This window comes from Bubalus kerabau, chromosome 6 (assembly GCF_029407905.1).
Source record: "Bubalus kerabau isolate K-KA32 ecotype Philippines breed swamp buffalo chromosome 6, PCC_UOA_SB_1v2, whole genome shotgun sequence".
Taxonomy (NCBI): domain Eukaryota; kingdom Metazoa; phylum Chordata; class Mammalia; order Artiodactyla; family Bovidae; genus Bubalus; species Bubalus kerabau.
The window spans coordinates 68,709,666-68,723,584 of NC_073629.1; the positions used below are offsets into that span (position 1 = coordinate 68,709,666).

General features: G+C 35.3%; 1 protein-coding gene across 1 annotated transcript in view; it reads right to left on the reverse strand.

Annotated features, from left to right (window-relative positions):
- Positions 1 to 13,919, reverse strand: part of ST6GALNAC3 (ST6 N-acetylgalactosaminide alpha-2,6-sialyltransferase 3) — a 623,516-nt gene that overhangs the window by 141,811 nt on the left and 467,786 nt on the right. The gene's annotated exons all lie outside the window — the stretch shown is intronic.

Below are 13,919 nucleotides of genomic sequence, written 5' to 3' on the forward strand. Positions count from 1 at the left end.
AACCCAAAAAAGTGGAGAGAGAAAGGAACTGAACAAGGTAATAGGGCTAAGAGGATTTGCAGCCATAAGCAATACTTTTAAAATTATTGAGAAGGCAATCCCCTTAATAGAATGGCATAAAAATCAGACTGAACGCAGGTGAGCATACAATCTTGGTTAGTAAACAATCATTTTCTAGCACGAGCTCATCCTGACCTGGCTTCAAATTGATTAAACTAATTACTTAACTGTATGATCCCAGGCAGGTTGCTCAATCTCTTGGTGTATCAGTTTCCACAGGGTAATACCCACCTGGTAAAATTACTATGGGATTACATAAAATAGTTCACTCACAGGCTCAGCCCAGTGACAGGAATTTACTGAATGCTCAGAAATAAAGATTATTAACTGTCTCCAGAGTTCTTAGATGTTTTCACATTCAATTCTGAGGTATGATATTGAGACTTCTTTAAAATGATAAATCCAGGAATTCTAGATAACGACTGCCTGTGTAAAAGGAATATGCTGTGGTTTGTGTTAACACATAGTCATTTTTATCTACCCAGACTAGAAACAAAAATGCTCTAAATCACCCCAAAGGTCAGATCCTTGCCAGCAGTTAGCAAACTAATATGCAATGTTGACCCTGGGCAAAGTCAGGGAATAGATGATGTGTCTGTGATGAGCCTGTGTTTTTCTGCTTGTTCCCTCTTCTGGAGATGTTATCCTCACCCTATTTTATCTGGAGCAATTGAAGCCCTCCCAGATGCCTTGGAAGTTCCAATAACTAAATGACCACTTTACCTACTCACGAGTGCTATGCCAGCAGGGCAGCTTAGGACTCTCAAGGTTACTGATGGTAGCTTTTGTTCATTTCCTATTACCACATTATTAACCTGAAAGATTTTTCAACTCCTTTCCCTCCCTTCAAACAGTTACAAAGATAATGCATGATAAAGCCACTTGATGGTGCCTCTGATCACCCATTAGCATGGGACAAGGCAAAGGAGATGGTATCAAGTTCATGGGTTAATTTGCATTGGTACAGGGAAATCTGGGCAGATCTTTTAAGAATCAATCCACTGGGGGAACATAGACAAGGAAGCATTCAAACCACGTTGCTCAAGCGGAATGAACACTTATTTCACAGACACAATTACAACCACTAGGGGAGAAAATTTTTCTGTAACTATTTAATCTCTGAAATGGGCAATACGCTTGTCAGCCTCTTGGGCATTTCAACCTTGGTGCAAATGGTTCATAGCAAATCTTTCTATGACCAAAACCATTGGATTCATTAAGTGTCTCCATTCTCTCATAATAAAAGTCTTTTAAGGCTCTGAGGATGAGGTAAGCTCTGTGTGTGCAATATATGCTCCTCTCTGTTACCAGTGCAAAACCTGGAGATATGATGGAGAAAGGAGCCTTGAAAAATGAGGATATTCATCCTGCAAGTGTTTGAGATGCTATTTCTAAGGTAATTTCCCCCTACAAATCAAAAAGTCCGATTCAATGTAAGTCCAATTCAAGCTTGTTTTCCAGAATATCTAGTTAATCCTCAAAAACATGAAGTGTGTGCCTGCTTTTGTCTCACTTTCTACCCATCCTCCTCTGTGCCCTGTGAATTCCTCATGGCTAAGAAAAGTATTAAGACTAGAATTAGCAGAGAATTTGCTAGAACTAGCTGTTTTTTTTTTTTTCCCTATCATGTCTATTAATGACTGCAACATTATAAACAATAAAGTTTAATTAGGAACTAAAGTGTCTACAGCAATTAAATATGAAGGAAGTATTAAAAAACACAGCAGGAAAGATCATATTTTTAAATCATTTAAATTGTAAATGATGCTATTGATAGAACTTTTACAAGAAATTTTGTGTTGGGAAAAAAAAAGAAAAATCTAAAGTGAAGTGTTGACTCCATGACATTTACAGACAAATAAATATTTAGGATGGATCAATTTACAACCATGAGCAAATGCTTCCAGACATATAGAGAGCTAATAGGAGCCGTCCTTAATTTCTACTTCACTGAGTCAGTGAAGAAAAAAAAAATCAACTTAAAAGATTCCAGAGTAATGACATGACTCATTAGTGTTATGGCCACTTCAAATTAAAGGATTCATCTTCAGTTACTGAAAGAAGAAAATTATTAATGAACTTCATGCATGAACATTTGGAAAGGGCTACAGCTCACTCTCTGGGCATGAAACTGTCTGAAGTTGTAATCACAGGATTTGTAATCACAGGTTTCTGGGACCAGATTCTAAAAACAAATTTTCCTCATTTTGGTTCTATAGCTCACTGCTCGACAAACAGTGCTGGAAATGGAAGTTGTGTGTCCAGTAAGCCACTGAGAAGAGCTGGAGGGTTGCAAACTACACGGACAGGGTGCATGCTGGAGAGAAAGGAAAGTTCTAGCTGCCTGGAAAGATATGCAAAAGAAGGGGGCAGCTGAGCCTTCATTCCTCTAAGTTTATGCTATTCCAAATAGAGCCGCAGCAACTTGAGGACAAAATGGAAAGATGATGAAAGGTCAGGCATCTTTCTGAATGCTTTACCATACTGCACAGCTTCTGCATTTGTCATTGGTTTTGGCATTTGTTTTGAGATTGAATCTGGACAGTCTGCTTCCATTTTTTAATTCACATATTTGGCCCACTCCAGAGAGATGTCCATTTGAAGCTTCTAGTAATGAAAGCTTGCTGTTTGAAGGAACTCTGTTGAATGAGTTGTCTTATTCCTTGCAAACAAGTTATATAAACTGTAGTCTCATGGAAAATGAAATATTCAGGTGTAAAGTCAAAGGAGAAGTCCAGAATGTGATGACTACAAGGGATTGGGAAGTTTGTAGCTAGCGGTGCAGCCTCCTGTACCATTTATGAAAAAGGTGTTAGATTAATGTACTCTCTTCATTAATATTTGAATATTAATATTCAATCAAGTTTGAATATTGCCAAAACAACTGGGCTTTTGTTCACTGGCTCACCGGATGACCTATACCCATATCTATTTCTAAGTTAGAGATTAAAGGAACAGAGGCTTATCTTTAAGGAATTCCTTTCTAATGGCCAGGAATCATGGCAATTTTATCTACTCGCACAATTGTATTTCTTCCTTCTCTGTGTTTGAATTGCAAAAGAACAGAGCATGGTGTTCCCAGTTGAAGTCTTCAGGTTGACAGCTTGATACTCTGATCTATTTTCATTTACTTGCCGGGAGCCGGCATATTGCATATTGAGTGCATATTGCATATTGCATACTGAGTGCAGCACTTTCCACAGCATCATCTTTCAGGATCTGGAATAGCTCAACTGGAATTCTATCACTGCCGGGAGCCAGCGTGAGGAGCTCCACCCATGACAAAGGTCATGAGGAAGGAGGCTCGGCATACGCAAAGGCGGGATCAAGCCTCAGGAGCCCCCCTGGAAATTCTCGAGCATCTACCCCCCAAAACCAGAGTCTGCCTACTTTCTGCTTTGTGCTTTCACCTACACCTCTGACTTTACGGGGGCTGTCCCCCACTACCTCTCTCTGAAAAAAAGAGTTAACTTACAGCTCCAGTTAATAAAGTTCCTGGGTGTGATAGTGTTTTAACCTACAAATTCCTTTGGAAGTCCTCTAGCCTGCCTGAATAGGTTTTTCCGGCCACATGTGATTGCTCAGAGCCTCCCAACTGTGAGAGGCATGAGATGTTCTAAACTGCCTAAATACAGATTCCTTTGAGCAGTTAAAAGATTGATTAGAAATTGTATTGGTGAAGGGTTTTTCACTTGTTGGGCCAATGTTTGCTGCTAAGTTTCCATATCCCTTACCTGCTGTGTCCCTGGCAGTGTATTGATTAATATAATTGGTGTAAGTAGTAGCTTTAATGTTTGTAACCTGGGACCCTTGAGTTAATTCTTTTTCTTGTTATAGCCCACCACACCTTTGCTCTGTAGGAAGGCAACTTTATCTAATGCTTTTGGAGGGTGGCTCCTGACCAATCACCTTTAGAGAAAAATAAGTTTTCTGAAGAAAGGGTCTTAAAATGTTAACAGGCCTCTGGGCCAGAAGATGATGCAAATCACCTAAACTTTTGCAGATGATAAATTTGCAGGAAGAAAGCCTGGCTTACTGCATGACTCTACCCCTTCCCCCATTATCCTCTATGCATAACTTAAGGTATAAAAACTACTTTGGAAAATAAAGTGCGGGCCTTGTTCACCGAAACTGGGTCTCCCCATGTCGTTCTTTCTCTCACCTTCTGGCTGAATTATTCAGCCTCTCTTCTCCACTGAATTTCCTCACTGAGCTATCCTTATTCTATTACTCTTTATATCCTGAATTAACGTTTAATTAAGCAGTTGTTTCCTGATCCTCGCCGACGCCGTCCCCACTTCGAATTCCCTGGATCCACCGGGGCTGGTCCCCTGCATTTACTTTAAATTTAAATTCAAGACCAGTGTTCATAGGTGTCTTCACAACAAGATACAGGCCTCTGGGAAATACTCCCTGGCTCCTGTTTATCTAAAGTTTGGCCTCCTTATTATGATCAATTAATATTTCAGAAAGTTAATCTTTTTCTGAGATTGGAATAGATGTCACTTTCTGGAAAGCCATTTACATTGCTATTCATTTTCTTTTCAGTGCCTGTTTATGACTAAAAAAAAAATGCACTGATGATTTCATAATGAGAGCATATTATGTAGAAATGGAAATATAATCTTTGAAAAGTATGACTTTTTATGTGTTAGGTAACATTTCTTTTCAATTTTCTTTTTCATGAGATTTTTTTTTTCTTTTCTAAAGGGAAATACGTGTTAGAAGAGAAATTAAATATATATCAAGATTTCTTTTTTCTATATTTTTTGAACTACTATAAATTCTATAGGGACAAGATGATTAAAGTCCTTCATTTTTAAAGAATTCTCTTTGAGAAATATTAGAAGCTAGAGACAAATTGTTTTTAATTATTGTTTAAGTTTTGTTTAAGGGCATTGACTACACCACGTTATTTAAAAAAACAAAATGTTTGTGTCTATTTCTGTAATATTCATACAATATGTTGGATTTTTAAAAGCAATACTATTCAAAATGTGAAAGGTATCAATAAAGTCACTGACCATGAGTATCTCAGGGCTGTTTATTCATTTACTTCATGATTTAGTTAACAAGTAAATGATGAGCACCTACTACGCGTGATTACATATGCCAAATGTCATAGCAAGCACGGGGGCTTCCCTGGGGGCTCAGCTGGTGAAGAATCTGCCTGCAGTTCAGGAGATCTGGGTTCGATCCCAGGTCGGGAAGATCCCCTGGAGAAGGGAATGGCTACCCACTCCAGTGTTCATGCCTGGAGAATCTCATGGACAGAGGATCCTGGGTGGCTTAAGTCCATTGGGTCACAAAGAGTTGGACACGGCTGAGTGACTAACACTTTCACTTTCAAAGAAAGTACGAACATGAATGAAGTATAGTTCTTACCTTTAAAAAATGCATAATATAGTCATAGGGACAGACATAATGAAGGGCAGAAGGTTCAAAATGTTATGGGATTTCTAGCTCAAATGACTTACTGTAGGTACTGCCTTTCTTCTCAAATTACTTCTGATGTGACCTTATAGCAAACCATTATAAAAGCATGGCATGGGACTTCCCTGGTGGTCCAGTGGTTAAGACACCACGCTTCCACTGCAGAAGGCATGGGTTTGATCTCTGGTTGGGGAGTTAAGATCCTGCATGCTGCGTGGCACAGACAGAAAATAGAAAAAGGAAAAAGAGCATGGTAAGACTGGAAAACCGGCCATCCTAACAGCAGAGCACTACACTGAAAGGAATTTGGGAAGAAATAAATAAGAATAGATTGACAGATCCTTCTGTCCCATGTATTAATTGATTAATGTAGTTTTTGGTAGACCAATTCACTCACTGAGAATCTTTTTCAAAAAGCAGAAAAACACAAAAGCCCTCTCTTTAAATATTTATATATGCAGCTTCAGAAATAATAAGGACTAGAGAGGCTAAAATTGTGGAAAGAGGAGACTCTTGGGAGGAAGTAATAATCATCTTCAGTAACATTTTCCCTGGAAGCATGCTGATTCTTGTAAGGGGAGGCTGGGAACCAGGGGTCTCACTGGGCAGAGGACCACTACTAAAGACAAAGAAAGCAGCAAATAATTGGCATTTAGTTGAAATGGACTCACAATTGGATACCTGGGGAGCTTCAAGTGAGAAGTGATTCCTCCCTCAAGATATATACTCTTGAAGGTATACAAGATAGAAGACTAAAGAGATAAACTACAAACTCTGAGACATAAAGTGGAAATAAAGGTCATCTCCTATGCTGAGAAGACAGACATGCTACGGCTAATGGGCCTAGTAAACAGGGCAGGCTCTTAATTGAAAGTATAGAGGTCTCTGGATGAGAGGCAGGAGAAAACAGCAATAGACTTGAGTTTTATTTCAGTTTAATAAAAACTTCAATAAAGCCCTCAAACTGGTTGATTCCTAATGATTTAAAATAGTCCCTCACTTGGCACTTCCCTGGTGACTCAAATGGTAAAGAATTTGCCTGCAATGCAGGAGAGATGGGTTTGATCCCTGGTTGGGGAAGATCCCCTAGAGAAGGGAATGGGAACCCACTCCAGTACTCTTGCCTGGAGAATCCCATGGACAGAGGAGCCTGGTGGGCTACAATTCCTGGGCTCGTGAAGAGTCAGACACTACTGAGCGACTAACAATTTCACTCTACCTCGCAGGAGAAAAAGTAATCCTTTTCTGATGCAAGATCACAGTATTTGGGACCTCTTCAATATTCATACTCACTATTTATACTTCAGTGGCAACTGTCATGCAGAAGAAGCTCTTACCCTTCATCACACAGTTGAACACACATTTGGCTAAGAATTTAGAGAACTGAAAGAGGAGTGGTGGCTGAACACCTGACTGCCACCCAAGCCCAATGAGGTGAACAGATCAGTGTGAGATGCAATGGCATTTGATGTCACTGCATGACCTTCTCAGTGTAAATCTATATGGCTACTGCTTCAATTCAACCTCAAATCACATACACAATGTCTATTGTGGTCCATATGAACTAAAAACATGTAACCAAGAGAATTCTTGGAAATGTTGTTCAGCTGAGCATAAGTGACACAAAAAAACCACCAAAGAATCTATACAAAGAATTAGATGGAGATTGCAGAAGTAAAGTAGTGTCTTATATTACAATAAGAACTAAATTAATGCATAGAACACCAAACTGGACAGAGTTAAGGGGAAAAAAAATAGTGAACTTGGAGACAGTCAAGGGAAAAGATCCAAATGGAAGTACAAAGAGAGAAATCAAAGAACCCATGTGGAGAAGAACAGAGTAAAAGAGAAATATTATGACATGTATGTAAGTGGTAAATCACAAGGAGAAGGGATAACCGAAAAGGAACAACATTTAAAGAGATGAGAGAACAAAATTTTTCCAATTGAAGAAAAACATTAATTTACAAATTCAAAATGCTCAGTAAACTACAAGCAAGATAAATAATTTTAAAAATCATTAAGTTACATCATTAAGAAACTGAGTTTAAAAAGAGAAATAGAAATAATAAATCTTAAATGCACTCAGGGGAAGAAAAAGACACTATCTTCAAAGGAATACCAGTAAGAAAACAGCTGACTTCTTAATGGAAATGAAGTAGGCCAGAAGACAATGGAGTAATACCTTAGAAGTGTTCAAAATAATTGTTAATATGGCATTCTATACCCAGTGAAAATGTACCTCAAAAATTAAAAAAAAATTTTTTTACTAGAAAAAGTAATAAGATAATTTATTGTCAGTAGGATTGTATTAAAGGGAGTATTAAAGAAAGTTTTTGGGCCAAAGGGGTATGATCATAGAGGAAAATATAGAAATGGAGGAAGAATTTAGGAGCAACATAGAGATATGTGGGTAGATATAGCTGAATATAAATGGCATAGAATTCATGTTGAAGTTTGAAAGAAAACAGCAAAATTCTGTAAAGCAATTATCCTTCAATAAAAAGTAAATTAGTTAAAAAATGTTATGTTTAAGGAATTTAAACTATATGTAGCATTAAAATGTGTAACAACAGTAATACAAAAGGGATAAATTCTATTATTATAAAAGAGGTAAAAATAATCATTTGTATTTGGCTGTAATAAGTCGTGGATGAATATTTTGATCTCTTAACCATTGAAAGAATTATTTTAAATATAAAGCTGAGAATATATTCAATAGAAAAAAATTGAATGACAAAAATAACTTGATTAATCCCAAAGAAGACAAAAAAGAAAAAGGCATTTAAAAAAGCATTCAGATGGACCAAATGTTAAATAATAAGAAAGTGATTGTAAACCCAAATACATAAGCACATTAACTATAAATGGACAAAACAGTTTAAGTAAAATATTAATATTTTCAAAGGCTGGGTCTTAAAAAGTTACATGTGCTTACAACAATAAGGAGGTACTATGTACCAGGTAAATCCTAACCAGAGAAAGCTGCTATAGCTATACCAATATTAGCCCCAACATTTATAAGGCCAAAAGGATTACTAGGACTAAATAAGGTCATATAATAAAGCGCCAGCCTACCAGGAAGATAAAATAATTTAAAATCTAAATGTATCTGATATAAAAAAAACTTAGAATTTATAAGCCATACAGATAAAAGTGAGGGCCTCCAAAATAAGTGAAAATTTCCAGAAGAACCTCAACTAACCAAAAGATTAGAAGTAGTGATGAAGGCTAGAAGTAATAAGATGGGTGATTGGTCAGGTATTTTTGTTCTGTGTGTGTGTGTATGTACTCTACTATGGCAACCCCTGGCTCTTAGAGCAGCCAACGACAATTGCCCCTAGAATTAAGCTCTAAGTATAGCTATATACGGGGCTTCTGGGGTGGCTCAGTGGGTAAAGAGTCTGCCTGTTATGGTGAGAGACATGAGTTTGATCCTTGGGTCAGGAAGATCCCCTGCCAAGATAAGAGGCTACAAAAAGATAGAGTGCCAAGATAAGAGGCTGTGAACTATCTCTAAAGAGGGACCTTTCTAGTTACACGTCTCTCTTCCCTTGCTTAGTCCAGGGAACCAAGGCTCCTATTATCAGAGCCTATATTTGCTGCTAGGTCAATAGAGAGATTCTTGTTTGTGCTGACTAAATAAATGTCATTATCAATACTTTTCAATCAAGAACTTCTGATACAAACATGAGCAAACATGCACAAATTGCTAAACATTTGATGGAAACAACAGCATGAAGAGTCACTGACTCAACAAACAGAAAGTAACCACCAAGAAAACAGAAGTTAACAAAGGAAACGAGGAAAAAAACTATGTATATTAGAGATACACACTTTTTAAATCTCATAAATACTTTAAAAATATGTTATCTGTGATAAAAGCAACTGGCTGCTATGAAAAATAAATTAGCAGAGTTCTTGGAAATTAAAAACAGAATTATGGTAAACTTATCAGCAGAGTAGTTGAAAACTGAATAATGAACTAGATCAAAATGAGAGATTCTCCTATAAAACAGTACAAATAACAGAGTTGAGTATGAAAGAAAAAACGACTCTTGGAGAATGGAAGGCCATACTGAGTATTAATCAAGATTAACGAAACAACTAGCTATATCTGCATGATTGTAAAGCTGCATTAGTACAATAGTCGCTAGCTATACACGACTATCTAAATGTACATTTAGTTTAGTTAAAATGTAATAAAATTAAAAATTCATTTTATTTACCTACTACCCCCATTTCTAAGGCTCAATATCATAAATGATATAGGCAGCTACTATTTTGGACAGTACAGTGAATAAAGATTACTTACAGAGAAACAAGGAACTGACTGATGTCAGTCTCTTCAGAAAATTTGGATGAACAAAGCTTGTAAAACCAACCATGTCTTCAAAGTTTTAAGGAAACATGAGTTTCAACCTAGAATTTTACATTTAAATTATTTTGCAAATGTGAAAATGAAATTGACATTTTAAGACCCATTCTCAGGATGTATTATCCCATAGGTTCTTTTTGAAGGGAGCACTTGAGGGTATGTCCAGAAAACAGTAAGAAGGCTGTGACGCTTAAGGCAGTTTCCATGGATAATTACTAAGAAAGCGCTTTAAAAAAATGAATAAACTGAATATATAATTGCTGATCACTTCAATAAAATATAGGAAGGGGCAGGAAGGTGGAGAGAAATTGAAAAAATACTAAGAATCTAGTTCAAGAGGTTAATTTGAAAAGTACTTAATGTAAACACAGAATTTGAAATTGTAGGTTTTCATAGTGTATTTAAACATATATGAAAAAAATGGAATGTATAATTACTAAAGAAGGAATGAAAAAACCTCAATAAAATCAACTAAATATAGAAAAGGAGAAATAAGAACATCCACACAGAACACATATTTCAGTTATTATAATAAATGTGAATTAATTAAAATACTTTATTTAAAATAGATGCTGTATAGGACATGTAAATAGTCTCAGCTATATGATCTTTACAGTAGTCAAACCTATATTACAATGGCACAGAAAAGTTGAACATAAAGTTTCACCAGTAAAGCAAGACTAACCCTAGCAATAATAAATGTGCTTGAGTTTAAATGAAAAGAATTAAAATGATTATGTACTTAAAATATAAAATAAACAACATAAGTAAACTTATTAGAATTATATAAGGTGAAATAAATTTACAAATATATTCAGACACTGCAATTATCTCTCTCTGAAAAATCAGCAAACTGAAGTAGTCATAAGTAAACAAGAATTCAGATTTTTTGATATTAAAAATTATCATGTATTTTAAAATATATACAGCTAGAACTTCATATCAACTAATGACTCAGTTTTAATACCCATAGAATATTTGTAAAAACTGGCTATATAAAGCTGCAAAAAAGTCCTGCATTTTGGAAAGGAGAAACTACAGTCTCCATTTTCTTACTAGATAGAGTGAAAAACAAGCCATCCCTTCCTACAAAACAAAGAAAACTGATAACAAGATACCTCTCCAATTATAAATGCAAAAAATCTTTTACTTTTAATAAATCATGACTTTAAGAAGAAATCAAAGTTAAAATCAAAATCTACTTAGAAGTGAATAGCAGTGATTACATATCAAAATGGCTAACCTAAAGCTAAAATAAAATTTTAAAGTGTGGCCTTTTAATGCACCAATTAAAACCAAAAAGAATATAGGAAATAATTAAATTATCAACTTAATAATGTTAAAAACAACAAAGCAAATAAAAGAATGTTAAAGGAAGGCATTAATAAAAGTAGAAACTAAACACCATAGCAATAATTGAAGGTAAACTTTAAAAAGATAAGATTGATTAATCACAGTTAAACCTGATTCTTTCCAAGAGTAAAAAGATCTACAAAAAATTGACAAGTCTAATAAAAAACCATATGAGATAAGTTAGGTAAAAATAAGAAGTAGTTAACTTTTTTATATGCCAAAAATAAAACATTAAGAGCATACTTAAAAATTATATTCACTAGAACAATTAAACTAAAGCACAAGGACATAAATTTACACAAAATAGGAAAGATCTATATGAAGAAAACAATGAAATTTTAATATAAGACATAAAAGGAGACCTGAATAAATGAAGCAATATATCATATTTTGGGGTGAGAAAAGTTCATATTTTAATTGTTGATTTTCTCAATATAAAGCTACAAAGTTAATAAAATTTCAATCACAATCCCATGGTTATTTATAAAGTTAAACAGATAATTACTTAGTTCATGCAGAACAATAACCTGTTCAAGAATATAAAAGAAAACTTTGAAATTAGACCATAATTAATTTGGATTTATCTCATCCGATTCCAAATTTATAAATAAAATGATAAAGGAAAGACTAAATGGTTTTATTAAAAATATGTTTTTAAACTTCTATATTAAAAAAGTTACAGTAAGCAAAGTTAAAATATAGCTAGTAGGAAATACCTATAACATGTATAATATACAATGGTTTATTATTAATTTTATGCAAAATTCTTTGAAAAATTTATGAAGACAAAATATTAGAAATCTCAACAAAGGACAGCTAACAGGAAAAGAAATGCATGTGGCTAAGAAATTTAGGCAAAATTCATCAATCTCACTAATATAGGAGAATAAAAATCAAAATAAGGTACTATATATTAGATTTCAAATGTAGAAAAAATGATAGTATTTTTGACAATGTAGTGAAAAGAGCAAGTTCAGATACTATCCAGGCATATACTCTTTTTGAGGAAATCTGTCAGTGAGTAGCTATCGAAATATAAAATGCATATAGACCCTGACCTTGCAACCTCACTTCTAGGAATCTCTTCTATCAAAAATCTTGCATTTATCCAAAAGCCATATATACTCGGTTATAGCAGAAAAAAAAAAGTAGAGAGGAGTTTTTTCAGTTGCCATTTATAGAAGCCCAACTCAATTAGTTAAAACAAAGATAATCAAAACAAAAAGGAAAAATCATATACCCATTAAAAGCAAATTTATATATATAAAAAGAAAATTTATATATATATGATTATTTATAGTTGTAAATATATATGCATACATCTGTATATATATTTACATATATGTTTATATGTAAATGTATATGTATGTATATCTATATAGAAATATTTTCAAGACATGTTGTGAAAGAACATTTAAAAAAGAACTCAAGTGGCTGGATAATGCTAATATAAATCCATCTAATAATAAAAAGCAGCAGAAAGAACAAATACCACATAAATGCAAGGTGTGTACGAGTATATGTATACACATAGAAAAAGAGCTAGTCTTTTACTAGAGGTTACTTTAAAGGAGAAATAGAGGCAATCTTTCACATTTTTGAATTCTATTTTACATATTATTAAACTCCTCCCCTACAAAAATCATAATATTCCAATATGAAGTTTTCTCATGTAAGAAGAATCATTTAAGGAAGAAATGATGTTATGGCTGCACAGAAAAAGAAGAAACTAACACCAGAAAATAACTCTGAATCTGGAGCCTAAGATACAGTCCCTGCCCTTTGGAAGGTTAAGGGAGATAAATATTTCTCAGGTGGCCCTGACAGAAGTAGAGAGGTCTGTAAGAGAAGTGAAAACAAATTGTAGGAGAAGTCAGGAGAGAACTATTACTTCAAATATGTTACCTAATAATTCATGTTGTTCCACCACTTAATGTTGAGAGGAAAATTCAATTCATTTGAAATCATTTATTCATATCCCTAAACTGAGTGGCATATTGATTTTGATATGCATTTTCATTACAGTCAATAGGCCTTCGATTGAAGCCCTTTCCATTTGTAGGCGTCCTTCAGTCACCCACGATTGTACTGCTACTCTCTGAATACAATAAGGCATAGTTATAGTAGAGGGGGAGGGTTTTTGCTCAGTTTAGTTGAAAACAACAAATGTTTGTATACCAAGTATTGTGCAAGGGCTGGAGAGGGGAGGTCTTGGTCTAAAGACACCTCAGATCTACAGGAGAGAACAGAGGTGTAAGCTGGGGCTGTGCTCAAGGTGTTGTAGGGGGAAGGGGAGTAAGCAGCACCACACTCAGGTGGAGGAGGAGGGGACTGGCAAATAATTCTGAGGAGAAGCCAGCATTTCAGGGGAGAACAAGAGCAGGATTTACTGTGGTGTTGGAGAAGACTCTTGAGAGTTCCTTGGACTGCAAGGAGATCAAATCAGTCAATCCTAAACAAAATCAGTCCTGATGCTGAAGCTGAAACTCCAATACTTTGGTCAACTGAGGCAAAGAACTGACTCATTTGAAAAGACCCTGATGCTGGACAAGATTGAAGGTGGGAGGAGAAGGGGATGACAGAGGATGAGATGGTTGGATGGCATCACTGACTCGATGGACATGAGTGTGAGTAAGCTCCGGGAGTTGGTGATAGACAGGGAAGCCTGGTGTGCTGCAGTCCATGAGGGTTGCAA